This window comes from Apodemus sylvaticus, chromosome X (genome assembly GCF_947179515.1).
Source record: "Apodemus sylvaticus chromosome X, mApoSyl1.1, whole genome shotgun sequence".
NCBI classification, from domain to species: domain Eukaryota; kingdom Metazoa; phylum Chordata; class Mammalia; order Rodentia; family Muridae; genus Apodemus; species Apodemus sylvaticus.
In genome coordinates, this window is record NC_067495.1 from 9,838,060 (window position 1) to 9,856,803 (window position 18,744).

The following is an 18,744-nucleotide window of genomic DNA, read 5'->3' on the forward strand; positions in this document are numbered from 1 at the left end:
ATGTTATGTTTTTACAAACAAAAAAAAACCACATAAATACTTCTAATTGACAAAAAAGGAAATAGTCACAATAGTATAGGGCATGCTATGCCCTATAATAGAGAATGGGTTATAGTAAGAGTTCACTGTTTGGGTAGAAAGGAACAAACCTGCTTCCTTTTCCTATCAGGAGAACATGGGGGTTCTCAGGGGTAACTATGAGTTGGGTATTAGTGGATAATTGGGAAGTAATAGAGCAGAAGAGAGAAGGGATTCTGAAATACAAGCTTTCTTAAGCTGGTTCTGGAAGACTCGTGTGGGCTTGATGGTTAAAGGATAGGAATCTTAACTGAGAATAGACGTCCTTTTCCTTATCTAAAAGTTCAGACTTCCTGAAGAAATAACTGGGCCTGGATTTTCTCCAGGTGTTATTAAAACCTTGTTGACCCAGGTCAGTTTACGCAAAAGTGGAGCAAGCCATTTCCCCTTGCTTTATACATGGTTATCCTTATCTGCCAGAGTTTGGTCACTGAGTAGTAGTTGGGCCAGGTCTTCTGGAGACTTAAGATGCAAGAACAAGGTGAACAGGTCTTCTCCTAAGGAACCCATTGCATTACTTTCTTACTCTATTGATAATTTCAATAAAACCTGTCCCAATAAGGCATCTACTCAGCCTTTAACTCTGCACAGCTATTTTCCTCACGTTTACTTCCTATGGGGTAGGCTTTTATAAACCATGGCTTGCATCCATTCTCTTTTATATATGTGTATTTCTTGCAGGTGTAGAAGCCCCATTTCTTTCTGCTTTCATCTTATCAAGGGGCAGGAAACCAATGCTCTGAGTTTGAGAATTTTGCACAGGTCCCTATTAGATAAATACACTTTCCATATGAGACTATTTCCCAATTTAACAACTCCACTCCTGTAGAGTTCACAGAACACTTTTGCTAGGCAATTGTGCTCGAAAAGCACAGTAACCTGGCTCACTTTGAAGAAACCAGGCTCATAAAACCAGAGTGTAGAGGAGTCTTTAAGAGATCATCTAGTTCCACGCTCCAGGAAATATGAGAGACCAAGGCTCAAGCTGGAAAATGGATCCGCTAGGTCCATTATGGACAGTTAGGAAGAAAACCATAGACCTAGGACTTTCAGATTTTTGAAGCATCTCCAGCTTCATGAAACAGGGGTAAAAATATATATGTCAACAAATTTTAACTATGATGATGCCCAGGGGGCACCTACTCCACAGTTTGGTTTGTTTGTTTGTTTGTTTTGATCGGTTTAAGTGCATACAATGTGCTACTTTAGCAAATCAGTTCCAGAATCTGCATCTCTCTCTCCTTGGACACCTAAAATCTTTTTATTTTCCAGTAATAGACAATCTCTATTAGAGGACCTAAAGTTGGTAGTTAGATGCTGATGGTGAGTGCACAAGAATGACACCCATCATCTCCGCCAGTACATTGTGTTACTAGAACCTTTCCCAGGTTAGCGTGTGTGTGCATGTGCTTACAAGAACAGAAGCACGAGCATGCAGGTGAATATACTATTCAACTAGAAGGTCTCTAAAAGAAGCAAGATCTTATGTAGGTAAATAGATTCTTCCATGAAGGTATTCCCAATAAGACAAGAATGGAAGTCCATCCAAGAACTGAGCCTAAGCCTCTTAGATAAAGGACTGTTTCTCGTTACAAAATAAAAAAAAAAAAAAAAAAAAAAAGGATGTAAAATAATGATAGGATCTGGACACTCTTACCTCTGTTTGATGTGTTTTTCCTAACTGAAATGCTATACAGTTGTAGCACTGAAGCCTACAATGCTCTATAGCTCAAGAACTCTGCTATGGGACCATACACCAACTGATTTTCACACACGCATGTTTGCAAGATCAATGATATGGCATTTCTATTTCATCTCAGTAGAGTTGCATTACTACATAAAGTATAATATTGTCCAACATGAAGTAGCATTGTGGCAGAATTGTATGGCGAGACAGACATCACAGAGGCTGACTTAGGGCCAGAGACAGAGAGAGAGAGAGAGAGAGAGAGAGAGAGAGAGAGAGAGAGAGAGAGAGAGAAAGAGAGAGAACCTGTCTTGCTAGGACCATATTTCTCTTGCAATGCTTTCAGGACTAAATAAGAAATTTAATGTGTAAATAATGCAGCCTAAGTTGCTTTACATCTTCCTTGGGTTCCCAGACTTTGTGTATATGTGAGTGAATTCCTGTTAGTTTTCACGACTAAAATGTAGCTCAGAAAACCTAAGGTAAGGAGTTCAAAATTAGAGTTTGAACACCAGCACTGTTATTAATTAACCACGTGGCCTTGGAGTAGTCCACTAACCCTAGCAGTTCTCTACAAAAGTATTCAGAACATTCTAGGACGCTGAAACCACTGAGGTGTGTCTCAAGTAACTAGTTAGTGATAGTTAAGCACGAGGTTAGGAAGCATTTTAAATGATATAAATTGTAAGGGGAAGAAACACAAAGACAAGGGGAGGAGGCAGGTGGGCATGGGTAATGCACAGTGGAGACATGTTTGGGAATGTCAAAACAACCCTCGTTGATTTCTACAGCTAATATGCATTAACAAGGATAATAAAAACAAAATATACAAATTATAATCATTTAAGATTATGCTAAAAATTAGATGATTCTTACATTTTTTCTTGTATTATGATATGTTTTCCCAAGGAAGAAAGCACATGTTAGGAAATCCATGGACAGAATAATGGGTATTAAGAATGAACCATTCATTGTCTCCTGAAGAAGACGAAGGGCTGTGCAGTGAAATTAAAGCCATATGATATCTATGGCCCTTCAGTGCTAAGCAATAGAATGTGAACTGCCCTTTCTATATTAAAACCACAAAAGTGATGCCTTCTGGAGGAACAAGTAAAATGAGCATCAATTTTCAACATAACCCTGTATTAAGTTACATTGGACATTGTCTTAAATCAGTGTTTCTTTCTTCTTCTTTTTTTTCAAGACAGGGTTTCTCTGTGTAGCCCTGGCTGTGCTGGAACTCACTCTGTAGACCAGGCTGGCCTTGAACTCAGAAATCTATCTACCTCTGCCTCCCAAGTGCTGGGATTAAAAGTGTGCACCACCATTCCCCGGCAATCAGTGTTTCTTAACCTGTAGGTTGCAAAATTTTGGAGGATCAAATGACCCTTTCACAGGACCATTTGGAAAACACAGATATTTACATTATGATTCATAGAAGCAGCAAAATGACAGTTTTGAAGTAGTAAAAATTTTATGACTGGGGCTCACCACAACATGAGGAACTGTATTAAAGGGTTGAAGCACTAGGAAGGTTGACAGCCGTTGTCTTGGATCCACATATCCAGGTTCCCAGGCTTCTTTTAGCAGCCATGAACTGGAAAATTGTGAAACCCTTAAACTGTATTCAGCCAAACCAAACAGTAAGTGCCCTATCAACATTAGTTATGATGATGGTGGATTTTCACAGTGCCCATGAGTTGCAATAGCATAAATGTTCCTATTTCCCTTTAATGTTCATACACTATTCCATTTTTAATAACAGGACTGTGAGGGAAGGCATGAAAAAGCAGTTTTATATGGTGCAAAGTGAAAATGGCTTTAGTTACATTGCTGTCTATGATGCAACAGTTACTTCAAAATTAAAAGGCAGGCAAGGTGATAAAATAAGTGAAATTGTAAAATGCTTTTCAGGTTTATAATGAGATGTAAATACTCTATAAATTCAATCTTTCATTATTGTAAACAGTAAAATTGGTTTTTTCTATGTCTTCTTTAAATTTGTTTGCTTACTCCTTATTAAGTGCACCTGCAGAATGGAAGTCCTGAAATTTTCAAGTTTTATTTCCTCCCAAAATAAGTCTATTCAGAAAATCTCAATTGACTTTTTGACCTCAGGGACACAGATGTACAACCATTATCATCTTAGTCCAAGGTAAGCTCTGGTGGACTTTGTTTTTTAAAGGTGTCTGCAAGAACATGTTCTTACATGCTTATCAACAGTATAACCTACACTTTTCTCAGTAGAGAGGTATACCTACTGAAACTGGGAAAAAGTGTGACTTCACTATAGTTGCTACAATGTGAGTAAGTCAGTAAAACTGATGGGTTTCTTGTGCACTGGTCCTCTTATATGGATGCTGGAGTCCTGGACTACTCCGTTGTAAGGAAGCCCAAGCCACTTCCCCTTGCTGAGAGGGATGCATAGTGAAGGCCTGAAACAATATAACAAAATGACTCTAGATAGTAATGTCTGAACCAATATGTGATTGGAGCCTCATGAAAGGTACCAACCATGACCACTTCTAGATACAATACAACACATTGAAGTCACACAGAAGCCCGAGAGACCCCAACAGGTGTTCCAGTACCTCATTTCAAGATGTACTTCAGAGCCATTGTGACTCAGATAGCCTGATACTGGTACAATAGACCAGTAGATCTAATAGGTCTCACAGAAATCAACTCTGAGTTTTGACAATGGTGCCAACACATATACTAAAGAAAAGGGACAGCCTTCTCAATACACAGTGTTGGGAAATTTTCCTCTGTGCCCATCCCTCACTCCCTAAAGAAACAATGCCAAACAGAACAAAGACCTAAATGCAAGATCTGAAACTAGGAAATTCCTAGAAGGAAAACAGAAAGCAAACACCTCAAGACCTGATACTGATAGACATAAACACTGATGTTCAGACATGACCTTCAAGACACAGGAAGACAAAGTTCCATCACAAGCATCTGCATAGAAGAGAAAGCAATCAGTGAGTGAATAGACATCTTACCAAACAGGAGAAAGGTTTTACCAACACCTCATTTGAAAAAGTTAATAGCCATCATATATAAGAAACAAACAAAACCATAACAAAAAGCAACCAGTTAAGGAATGGGTAAATGATATGAAATAAAAAAAATTGCTTTCTTTTATTTTTTGTCTTTTTATTTTATTTTTTTTACTAGACATATTCTTCATTTACATTTAAAATGTTTTCTCCTTTCCTGGTTTCCCCTCTGAAAACACCCTATCCTATCCCCTTTCCTTCTGCATACCATTCCACTCACTCCTGCTTCCCTATCCTGACATTCCCCTATACAGGGATGTTGAGCCTTCATAGGACCAAGGGCATCTCCTTTCTTTGATGTCCAACAAGGCCATCCTCTGCTACATATATAGCTGGGGCCATGGGTCCCTCCATGTGTACTCTTTGGTTGGTGGTTTAGTCTTTGGGAGCTTTGGGGGTGTTAAAGAATGGGTAAATGATGTGAAATAGACAATTTTCTTCCTTTCTCTTTTTAATTGAATATACTCTTCATTTACATTTTACATGCTAAACCCTTTCCTTTTCTTCTTTGATTTCTTTCTTCAGAGGCTTGAAGTTCTTGTCATACTTTCACTTGCTTGCTTGGTTAGAGTTACACCAAGATATGTAATATTATTTGTGACTATTGTGAAGGGTGTCATTTCCCTAATTTCTTTCTCAGCTTGTTTATCCTTTGAGTAGATGAAGGCTACTGATTTGTTTGAGTTAATTTTATATCCAGCGACTTTGCTGAAGTTATCAGATTTAGGAGTTTTTTGCTGGAAGCTTTGGTGTCGCTTAAGTTTACTATCATATCATCTGCAAATAGTGATAGTTTGACTTCTTTCTTTCCAATTTGTATACCTTTGACCTCCTTTTGTTGTCTGATTGCTCTGGCCAGGATTTCAAGTACTATATTGTATAGATAGGGAGAGAGGGCAGTCTTGTCTAGTCCCTGATTTTAGTGGGATTGCCTCAAGTTTCTCTCCATTTAGTTTGATGTTGGCTACCGGTTTGCAGTATATTGCTTTTACTATGTTTAGGTATGGGCCTTGAATTCCCGATCTCTCCCAAGACTTTTTAGCATGAAGGAATGCTGAATTTTATCAAAAGCCTTCTCGGTATCTAATGAAATAACCATGTGGTTTTTGTTCTTGAGCTTATTTATTGTAGTGGATAACATTGATGGAGTTCCATAATATTGAACCATCCCTGCATCCCTGGGATGAAGCCTACTTGATGGTGGTGAATTATCGTTTTGATACATTCTTAGATTCAGTTGGCCAGAATTTTGTTGAGTATTTTTGCATCAATATTCATAAGGGAGATTGATCTGAAGTTCTCTTTCCTTGCTTTATCTTTGTTTGGTTTAGGTATAAGCCTTATTGTGGCTTCATAGAATGAGTTGGGTAATGTTCCTTGAGTTGCTATTTCATGGAATAGTTTGAAGAGTATCAGTATTAGCTCTTTAAAGATCTGATAGAATTCCCCACTAAACCTATCTAGTCCTGGACTTTTTTTTTTTTTTTTTTTTTTTTTTTTTTTTTTTTTGGATGGGAGACTATTAACAACAGCTGCTATTTCCTCAGGACTTATGGGACTACTTAAATGATTTGATCCTGTTTTAATGTATCTAGAAAGTTGTCCATTTTGTCCAGATTTTCAAATTTTGTTGAGTATAAGCTCTTGTAGTAGGATCTGATGATTTTTTTTGAATTTCCACAGTTTCTGTTGTTATGTCTCCCTTTTCATTTCTGATTTTTTTATTTGGGTAGAGCCTCTGTGCCCTGTGGTTAGTCTGGCTAAGGGTTTATCTATCTTGTTTATTTTCTTAAAGAAACAGCTCCTGGTTTTGTTGATTCTTTGTATAGTTCTTTATGTTTCTATTTGGTTGATTTCAGCCCTGAGTCTGTTTCCTGCAGTCTACTCCTCTTAGGTATATTTGCTTCTTTTTTTCTAGAGCTTTCAGGTGCACTGTCAAGCTGCTGGTGTAAGCTCACTCCATTTTCTTTTTGGAGGCACTTAGAGCTATCAGTTTTCCTCTTAGCACTGCTTTCATCATCTCCCATAAATTTTGATATGATGTGTTTTCATTTTCAATAAATTCTAAAATGTCTTTAATTTCTTTATTTCTTCCTTGACCAAGCTATCATTGAGAAGAGCATTGTTCAAAGTCCAGATGTATGTGTGTTTTCCATTGTTTTTGTTTGAACTTAAGACCAGCCTTAGGCCTTGGTGATCTGATAAGGTACATGGAAAAATTTCAATATTTCTGTATCTGTTGAGGCCTGTTTTGTGACCAATTACATGGTCAGTTTTATAGAAGGTACCATGAGGTGCTGAGAAGAAGGTATATTCTTTTGGTTTAGGATGGAATGTTCTATAAATATCTGTTGGATCCATTTGGTCCATAATTTCAGTTAGTTTCACTGTGTCTCTGTTTAGTATCTGTTTCCATGATTTTTCAGTTGTTGAGAGTGAGGTGTTGAAGTCTCCCACTATTATTGTGTGGGGTGCAATGTGTGCTTTGAGCTATAGTAAAGTTTCTTTTATGAATGTGGGTGCCCTTGCATTCTGAGTATAGATGTTTAGAATTGAGAGTACATCATGGTAGATTTTTCCTTTGACCAGTATAACGTGTCCTGTCCCTCCTTATCTTTTTTTGACAACTTTTGGTTGAAAGTCAATTTCATGCAATATAAGAATGGCCACTGCAGCTTGTTTCTTGGGACCATTTGCTTGGAAAATTGTTTTCCAATCTTTGACTCTGAAGTAGTGACTGTCTTTGCCACTGAGGTGGGTTTCTTGTATGCAGAAAATGTTGGGTCCTGTTTATGTATCCAGTCTGTTAGTCTATGTCTTTTTATTGGGGAATTGAGACCATTGATGTTAGATATTAAGAAATAGTGATTGTTGCTTACTGTTATCTTCTTTGTTAAAGGTGAAATTCTGTTTGTGGGAATAATATTCTTTTGGGTTTGTTGAAAGAAGATTACTTTATTGCTTTTTTTCTTTTTTTTTGTCTTTTTTTTTATTTGATATATTTTTTATTTACATTTCAAATGATTTCCCCTTTTCTAGCCCCCCACTCCCCGAAAGTCCCATAAGCCCCCTTTTCTCCCCCTGTCCTCCCACCCACCCCTTCCCACTTCCCCATTCTGGTTTTGCCGAATACTGCTTCACTGAGTCTTTCCAGAACAAGGGGCCACTCCTCCTTTCTTCTTGTACCTCATTTGGTGTGTGGATTATGTTTTGGGTATTCCAGTTTTCTAGGTTAATATCCACTTATTAGTGAGTGCATACCCTGAGTCACCTTTTGAGTCTGGGTTACCTCACTTAGTATGATGTTTTCTAGCTCCATCCATTTGCCTAAGAATTTCATGAATTCATTGTTTCTAATGGCTGAATAGTACTCCATTGTGTAGATATACCACATTTTTTGCATCCACTCTTCTGTTCTTTCCAGCATCTGGCAATTATAAATAGGGCTGCTATGAACATAGTAGATATTGCTTTTTTTTCTTAGTGTGTGGTTTTTCCACCTTGTGTTGGCATTTTCCACCAACTATTCTTTGTAGAGCTGGATTCATGGAAAAATATTGTGTAAATTTGCTTTTATCATGGAATGTCTTGTTTTCTCTGTCGATGGTAATTGAGAGTTTTTCTGGGTACAGTAGTCTGGGCTGACATTTATGTTCTCTTAGGGTCTGTTTGACATCTGCCCAGGAATCTTCTAGCTTTCATAGTTTCTAGTGAGATGTCTGGTGTTATTCTGATAGGTCTGCCTTTATATGTTACTTGACATTTTTCCCTTAATGCTTTTAATATTCTTTCTTTGTTTTGTGAATTTGGTGTTTTGATTATTATGTGATGGGAGGAATTTCTGTTCTGGTCCAGTCTGTTTGGAGTTCTGTAGGCTTCCTGTATGTTCATGGGCATCTCTTTACTTAGGTTAGGGGAGTTGTCTTCTGTAATTTTGTTGAAGAAATTTACTGGCCCTTTTAGATGTAAATCTTTGCTTTCTTCTATTCCTATAATTCTTAGGTTTGGTCTTCTCATTGTGTCCTGGATTTCCTGGTAGTTTTGGGTTACAAACTTTTTGCCATTTGCATTTTCTTTGACTGTTGAGTCAATGGTTTCTATGGAATCTTCAGTATCTGAGATTCTTTCTTCCATCTCTTGTATTCTGTTGTTGATGCTTCCATTTATGACTCCTGAATTCTTTCCAAGGTTTTCTATCTCCAGAGATGTCTCACTTTGTGATTTCTTTATTGTTTCTACTCCTATTTTTAGATCCTTGGTAGTTTTGCTCATTTCCTTCACTTGTTTGTTTGTGTTTTCCTGAAATTCTTTAAGGGATTTTTGTGTTGCCTCTTTAAGGACTTCTACTTGTTGACCCATGTTCTCCCGTATTTCTTTAAAGGATTTTTATGTTTCTTCTTTAATGGCTTCTACCTGTTGACCCATATTCTCCTGTATTTCTTTAAGGGAGTTATTTATGTCCTTCTTGAAATTCTCTCAGCATCACGAGATGTTATTTTAAATCCAGCTCTTGCTTTACCGATGTGATGGGGTATTCAAGATTTGCTGTTGTGGAAGAACTGAGTTCTGATGATGCCATGTTGCCTTGGTTTCTGTTGGTAATGATCTTGCATTTGCCTTTTGCCATCTACTTATCTCTGGCGTTAGCTGGTCTTGCTGTCTCTGACTGTGGCTTCTCTGTCCTGCAAGTCTGTGTATCTGTACTCCTGGGATTCCTGTTCTCTCGGATGCCCTGCATATGGCTGGTTCTCCAGGAAGTATCAGGAAATGAGGTCTTCCTTGTGGCAGACCTGGCAAGAGTTGAATGCCCTGCTTGCTGGTGGTTCGAATGTCCTGCATGCTGCTGGTTCTCTAGAAAGTATCAGCAGATGGAGTCTTCCTTATGGCAGAACTAGCAGGGGTCTACCACAGCAGAATGAATGGGCAGACAGTGGTGGAGGAAGTGAGAGAAGAAGGAGATGCAATCTTACAGGAAATTCCTTGAACTCTGGATCTTACAAGCCTTTCCTCTGTATTTGCCAACATAAACACTATATAATTAATTTTCTGTATATATCATCCAATTTAGACTCTTCTCTTTCTCTTAGGTCCAAGGTTTATGGTTTTTTTTGGGGGGTGGTGGTGGATATACTTTCCCATCTCCATCTAAGGTACTGATGATATTAAAGTTAGTTCAATTGTAATCTGATAAGATACCATGTTTGCATTTAGAATGAATAATCTTCTCTTTGAAATCAGGCTTTATTCCCAACATATACAATTAAAGATCACAGATGTCTCTAATTTCAGTTTCATAGAATCTAAACCCTGTTCAAGGAGCTCTGCAAGAATAGCAGCAGAGACATGCATGCAGACACGACCCCTACACATATAACATAAAATACAGAATATCTTAGATTAAGAAGGACAAATTCTGTTATGTGTCCTCAAAGTTCACTGACTCTTTCTTTGTCATTTTCCATCTGCACAATACCTTCAGCAGTTTTCTTTTTCCCCATAAAATTCACTCTGATAATTTTATGCACACACATAAGACATATTTTCATGATATAAATTTCTCATTGCTTCTTACTCTTAGTTATTTTGTTTGCTGTGAAGAGATACCATGAGCAGTGCAATTCACAAAGGACAGGATTTAATTAGGAGATTATGTTTTGAAGCAATTAGAGGATCAATGAGCACAGATTCAGGGACCATGGTGGCAGGAACCCATTACATGAATTATCTTCGTGAAAGCCTTCAAGCCATACCTGGCACAGGTTAAGATATACCCAAAGGTAGGGCTTTGTGAGGTCTCAGGCACAGCTTAGATGTCATTGGCTAGGCAGGACGTTGCTGACCAATCATAGCTGATGGGTGTGGCTGACCATTGTTCTGACAGGGAGATAAGCGGGGTGCTCAGAACTCTGAGGCCAGTCCCTGGGAGAGCTCTGGTATGGCGCACATGGCCAAGAAAGGCCACAAGCCTAGTGCTGTGGCATCAGCAGGAACAGCAACAAAAAACAAACTCAAGAGGAAGAGAAGAACTTCCTGCCACTCCAGATCAAAAAGTCCCAAGAAGAGGCCGCAGTGCTCTTGTTGCCCATGCCCGCCCGCTAAGGTGAGAGTTCCCAGGCTAAGCTCATTCCCTCCCTTCTGTACACATCCCTTCCCTTAAGACTTCAGGCCTGCTGTAAACTTCACATCTACCTCTGCCCCTTCTCGTGAATCCCCAACCACATTCTATCTATCATTGTCCCAAACCAGTGCCCTGATGACATTCCTATATCATTCTCACAGATAACAACAAGTGGTGAGAGATCTCCTCGAAGGATGAAAGGGACAAAGGACAAGACATCGTCAAGCACTAGAATTCACGAAGAGACCTGCGAACCTGTTCTGGCATTACTTATTCAAGAACCAGCGAATGATAATGCGAACTTTACAGTTCCAGAGGAAGTTTTACCATCTACCAGCAATGCCCAGGTTCCTCATGAAGACCAGGCCAGCTCTCTGACACCGAGTGGGGCCAAGGGCCCAGAAAACATCAATGCATAATAGGTCTTGGAGCTGACCCATAGTCTTAATTTCATGGGTAAAATTGACCACACCACACCATGTGATGGTGACAATAAAATTAATCAGATGAGAAAATATATATGTCACTCTCAGTCTCTAATGGGAGTGGGAGGGGCATTTCGGGGAAGGGAAGACAGTGTAGATGATAGGAAAGGACTATGGTTTCTACAAGATTCAGAGAGGGATAAACAACCACCTTATAGGCAGACACTGGAGAATCAGAACTGAACTAGGTTATTCATCCCCCTGAAGATTTATTTTACTGAATAACGAGAAAAGCCCTGAGTATTCCTACATGTCTGTGGCTAGGCATTCAGCATGGCTCAAGGCTTTAACATCAATATGAACAGTGGGTGGCAGTTCAAGTCCCAAGACAGGCGGCACATCAACTATAGGACGCCTACCTCCTTGTGTTTCTCACACTCCTCATGATGATCTCATGTACTTAGACCCTCAGAAGGGCCAAAGACTTCATCCCATCAAAGGTCCCAATGTATAACAAAGACAGTAATCTTGACTGGAAGCTGCAAGTGCAGCCAAGGGTTAACCTACCACGTCAGAAACTGCTGGAGGAATAGGTCAGCAAGGAGCTGTCTGTCAACCAGTACTCCTAACAGACATGAAGGCAGTAATGTCTAAAGGTTTTAAAACAACCATGTCTTTCCATATAGCTTCACTTTGTATGTTCTAACACCTGTTTATTCCCTTCAGGAGGTATCTGGAAACAGTTTATGGAGAATTACTTGTAAAGTAGTAAGTTGGGGCTGAAGAGATGATTTAGTTGCTTCCTCACAGGAATGAGAGACAAATTTGATCCATAGAATTCACCTTAAAAATGACACCATCCCTAAGGTGGGCATGGTGACATAGGCTTTTAATCTCAGCACTCGTTAGGCAGAGACATGTAGATAACTATGAGTTTACATAATGAGACCCTGTTTCAAAAACTAATGTTTGAAAATCTCTAAGTAGGGCTTAAAAGTTGTAGTTAATGCACTGGGGAAGAGTTGAATGGCTAACCCTTGACCCTTGTCCAGCTAGCCTATCTAGCTGGTGAGTCCCAGACCATTGAGAGACCTTGGTGGGTTGTTGTTGTTGTTGTTGTTGTTTTATTGTTGTTATTCTTTTGATTCTGTGGTTTTAAAGGAGGACAGCACCTGAAAATCCAGAAAGTTGTCTTCTGCTGTACACACTCACACACCCACTCACCCACACACACACACACACACACACACTCACCCCCCCACACACAAGTGTATACACACAGGCGTTCATGCACCCAAACATACCCACAAAGACACATGCATACTGACACATATACAACAAACAATAAAATGCAAATCCATTAGATGTGTATATTTTGATGCCATTTGCATATGGATACACCTATGTACTCATCACATCGAGAATGAGTAGACCCACAGTTCTCTACAATGTTCTTAGTCTGGAATCCCCCTTTTGTGTTTCTGTTGTGAAATACCAAATTTTAGATACTGCATAAAGTTCATGGGGCTCTTGAGTGTGGTAAGAAAAATGTTGAGGTTGGGTAGCTCCATTCTGTTGCCCTCTATTAAGGTTCTTTAAATGTTTTAATTTTGTCTATTCTTTGAGAATTTAATATGTATATAATATATTTAAATATACCCACCCCATACCTCCTGTCTTTTGCTACACAAGGACTTTGGTTCTCCTAAACTTCCTAACCTTTTTATTTTTTTTTTCATTTATACCCCTCTGGAATCAGAACTGCCAATATGTTCTTGAGTTTAAGGCCATCCACCAGATAAGGGCAACCTATAAGAGTAGAAACTGCACTCTGCTTTCTGTTATAACCATCAAATGCCCATACCTTTTCAGCTACAGATTGGGGTTCAGGATCCCTTCTTCTCTGCATGCTAGAATGCTAAGGTCCTGTCATATCCAGAACACAACTGTGTTCTGTTCCTGTCCTCCACAACATCTAGTTCTTACAATCTTTCTGCCACCTCTTGGTCTTCCCTGAGCCCTAAGGCAACCACAATTGCTGTGAGTTCATGACTGCGATCATCCTGTCATATCCAGAAGACACTACTGTGTTCTGTTCCTGTCCTCCACAACATCTAGTTCTTACAATCTTTCTGCCACCTCTTGATCTTCCCTGGGCCCTAAGGGAAGGGGAGTGGTAGAGATGTTCCACTTGGGGATGAGGACTCCACTGTCACCTCTTCTCTGAATTTTTAGTAGCTGTGAGTCTCAGTTTTGACTGCTGACCATTGAAAATTCTTCTCGGCTGAGGGGTGAAAGCTTCACTAATATATGGATACAGAGTTATACATTTTGTGTTTACTTTTATTATCTTCATTTGCATGTCTCTGTCTCTCTGTCTCTGTGTTTCTGTGTCTCTCTGTGTCTCTCTCTCTGTGTGTGTATGTGTGTGTGTGTGTACATTCAGGGACATGAATTCATGAAGGCCTTGGGAGTTGTTAGTTTCCTTCCATGAAACCAGACATAATTGAACTTAGGTTGTTAGGACCGAAATCAAGCAAGTGACTTTATAAAAGGACTCATTTCAATTGATTTAGATAGTTAGAGGGCAGGTTGAAACTATGTTAATTTAGCACAGTAAGAGTAGTAGGGCATAAATCCCCCATTGAGCATATGACCTTCCCAGGCTTCAGGTCTTGGCAGAGTTTACAGTCCCTGTTACCAGTTCCTTCCTGTTGAATGGCCTTAGATACAATCAGAAAACTGTAAGCAAGCCACGTAGGGGAGAAAAGGCATCCAAAGTCTTACTGAGCTGTGAATCATACAAGCTCCCTTAATGACCAGGTGGCTAAATATGCCCACCATCACAAAAATAGCAGGTAAGTTAAAGGCTTTTACAGTGATGTACCACATGTAACCCCATCACATGATGGACAGGAGATCAAGATTGGAAGTTGTGGGATATCACCAGTCAAGAGATAGCAAGAAAGTGTTGATGGTTCAGAATTGTTCTCTTAGAAAGCTTCACTACCAAGACACCATGACGGGTAAGCATGAACTCTGGGGTCTGTGAGCCCACCCCGGTGCTGCAAGAGCACCATATTTTGCAGATCATTCCCTGTATAGTTAAGCAGGAAATATGATGGACTGAACTTAAGGGGTTCAGAGGAGAAACCACACAGAGATATGCCCGTGAGCCAATTTCCCAAATGAAGATTTCTCTCAAAAGGCTGTTTCAAGCTGACATGAAAACTCACTAGAAAAAAATTAAATGATGCGTCCTTTCCTGTCTGTTCTCTTTGCTCTTTCCTCCTCCCTCTAAATATCATCATTTTCACCCAACATTCCTGGCATTGTTCTTTTAAAAATTATGATGCTCCTGAGCAAGAGGGCACAAGCCTTTGATCCCAGCCCTTGGTGAGCAGATGAAGGTGAACCTACATAAATTCAAGTCTAACCTAGACTTCACAGGGAGCTTCAGAACATCCCAAGCAATAAGGGAGACCCCATTTCAAAAACAAAAAATATAGTTTCCAAAGATTGTTCTTTTGGTTGTACTACATACATATCCCAGTTTTCAAATAACACGTCCCTAAACCAGTAATGACATGGTGAATGGAATTAAAATGGGATAAACTATGGTACTTTTCTGTGTTCTCTCATTTTATTACCTGATAGGCCAGCTAATCCCTCAAAACATTGAAACACAATATGAATGATAAGGGAGGAATATGGAAAATATCTATACTTTATTTGAAATTGGAATGTGTTAATGCATTAGTGTTTGTTGCCTATAAAAAATGTCTATTCAATATGCTTGTGTGCTATGCCCAGAGAGGCTAAAAGAGAGTGTCAGATCCCTTGATAGTGGAGAAGGAGAGTTTTGGGAGCTACCATGTGGTTCCTTTGGGAGAGTAGTCAGTTAGCAGAAAAGCCAGTGATCTTCAATCCTGAGCAATCTCTCTAGTCACATTCATAATTTTCACCAAATTTCTGTGCTGATACGGCATAATATCTTCATGCTAAAAGAAGGACCTGCATATTTCCATTGTTCAGAATCATATGACAGTGTTATATCAACTGCATGTTTCAATATTTTCTAAGTAGTTTTTTCTGTATATATTTTTTGTTTCCTTCTTCAAACATGTTTTTTTGAGGATCAATTTTCACTAAGAGTGTAGTTCAGTAAGGAACCGTAGAAATGATCCCTGAAAGTACAGGCACACGCCTTTAATCTCATCACTGGAAAGGCAGAGGCAGGCAGATCTCTGAGTTCAAGGCCAGCTTGGTCTGCAGAGTGAGCTCCAGGCCAGCAGGAATTTAGTTTTCTTAGCATTATTTGTTGAAAATTCTGTTTCTTCTCCAATGGGTGTTTTTCAAATATCAGATTGCTATGGTTATGTTCATGTTGTCCTATTTATCTAGCATGTCTATTTTTGTGTCAGTACCAAGCTGTATTCATTCATACTAATCTTTAATGTATCTTGATATATGGGAATGAGCCTCCCCATGAATCCTTGAATATCAAGCAAAAATACTATTACCTGGCACAGGGATCCTCCCTTTTGTTATTGATCCAAGAGAGTCCAGAGAAAAGGGAGGCTGTCTCCATTGCTCTTGCCTGCCTCCCAGAAGTAGAGGTAAGCCCCTGTGCCTAATAACTATGTACATGTTAGACATGAGACTGGAGACGTTGATCTGGAACTCTTCTGGAAGCCTCATTACAAGGATTGGATTACTCCTAGTCAATGGTTGGTAAGCTGTCAAGAGAAAAATGCAGACAATAGTCAAACCCAGTTGTAAAGGCAACCAACCACAGCAATGATGAGCATGGTGAGATACACTCAAGGGTGTAAAAGCAGCACTTGTCTTAGAAGTATCCAAAGGCAGGCTAATTGGACTTAAGGCCTGATCATGGAAAAGAGTTTGTGTTCAATACTGAAAACAGAAAGTAAAAAATAAAGTGATACATCCTATGTCCTAGACAATAACAGAAAGTTTTAAAAAGAAAAGAAAATGGCTGAGAGTTATCTCTATACCACTCCTTAGCATATGCCCAAAGGAATCCACCTGCTTCACCTCAGAAAACTCTGTTGACTCATTCAAGTGGCATGTAAAAGGAGCTGTTTCATAAGCATTTATTTTTACTTAAGGAATAGTATTGCACTCTATTGGTGCAAGACCTTTAGATTGTCCACATATTTATCTCTCTCCTTCTTTTTAACACTTTCAAACATTTAGAGAGCCTTTAGCCAATCTGTCTTTCCCATCATCCACCCCTTTCCTGCTGAGATCCTCTTCCTAACAAGTGTGCTTCATTGTCTCAGTCTTTCTAGTTTTGTGTGAGCCAATGAGTTTAATTAGAGCGTCTTGACAACTTATGGTTGGGGGAGGAGAGCATTAGATACCCCTGAAGAACAGGGCATTCTCTTCCCCTCAAACAGTTAACTGACAGTTTTTCCTCAGGGAGGGGTGGTGACTCAATGGCCTCCCCTCAGTATGACAGTTAACTGCCAATAGGACCCCAGGGAACAGGGCTGGGGCTTCCCTGGCCTCCTCTCATCCATGATGAAATATTGAAGGTTCAGTTTTCTGAAGGCCTGTGCTAATACCAATAGCAGCACTGTGGCCAGCAGTGAGGGGGCTATGCCATGTTAGAACAACGTCGTTTGGATGTACGTCTCCCCATTCTTTCACACTCTTTTCTCCACCATGATCTCAATGTTCCCTGAACCTTGAAACTAGGCAGAGAATAGAGCTGTCTCTTTTATCTTTTGACAAATGTATCACTATATTGCCAGGAAGATCCAAAATCTCCATCTCCCCCCTTTTCCCTTGAAGTAAGATTAGAAACATATATCATTGCACTCAATGAAATCATTATTAAAAAGTCACAGTTTTAACTTTTTCAAGAGTATTCATATACTCATAAATATATATAGATATATAAATACATGAATTAAAATGATATTGATATACACATACATATAAATAAACATTCAGTATATGTATAACATGTGTGTAATACATGTACCTATATATACATATACACATATACATACATATATATATATATATATATATATATATATAGTAGATAATGATGAAAGAAAAAGGAAAGACAGATGAATGGACAGAGATGGATCTATCTGTAGAGAGATATTTTATACTTTATACTTACATAGAAAATTGCATAGAAGAAATGTAACAGAGTGGCATTTGAAAGGTTCTTGAGTACAACTGTTGTCTGATATCATTTTAGTTGCTGGTATCTTTCCAATGCAGAGACAGACACAAAACACCTTACTGGCACATAGGCATTCAGAAGAGTCAACACGAGAACATGTATCTACTTCCACTGTTATCTATTTGGTGGTTCATTTAGTCCAATCTTGTAAAACTGAACATTGCTCAGTAAGTTCTCTTTTTCTCATTGATTGGTTCTATACCTCGGAATCAGAGAGTATGAACTATACTATGGGGTTATAACTGTAGGCATAGAAAATATTTTCTACATATAAGTCACCTTTATTTATCCATCCACATAGCCATTATGTTTAATTGTCCTCTAGTCTAGAAGAAAATACAAGCATGTACAATAAACCTGATACCTATGATAAGTTTTTTTGTGAACATCAATAGTCATTTCACTGGGACAAATGCCAGAGTGCAGTTGTTTGGTCACATGGTCATAATATTTTAGCTGTTGTATTACTGAATGTTTTGAGAATGTAATGTAATGACAGTATTTCTTATTTCCTTTCACCCACCCTGGCAAGAAACACAGATAAACTCCCTCTTGTTCTCTTTCAAATTCATGGAAACATTTTTAATTATTATTGCATACATGTTTCTAAACATAGCCTGATTGATTCATACAATGATACCTGCATGTATGTTTTCAGGGCTGACATTTTCTCACTGGGCAGTACAGGGTTGGGCTCTTCACTGGGGAAGACTGTTTCTCCTCTCAGCATTCCTTAATTCCCTATAGCTGTTTGTGTAGGATTGAGGGGCCACAGGCATTACTTTGTCTACCTTGGAATGCCTGAATTTCCATCCTTGTTTAGATCCTGTTTGGGAAGTGACACTGGAGACAGATTATGGGTTTAGATTTGACATAACAAGGAGATACAAGGAGATGCTATCTTTTTTTTTTTTTGAATACATACTTCATTTACGTTTCATATACTAAAACCTTTCCAGGTTTTCCCCCTCCCCCAAAACCCTGAAGCCCTCCTCCCACCCCCTGCCTACAAGTATATGCCCCCCCACCTGACCCACTCCTACCTCCCCCTCCCCTCGATTTCCCTTTGTTGGGTCCTCTATTGAGCCTTTATAGGACCAAGGACCACTTTTCCCACTGATGCCCAACAAGGCCTTCCTCTGCCACAC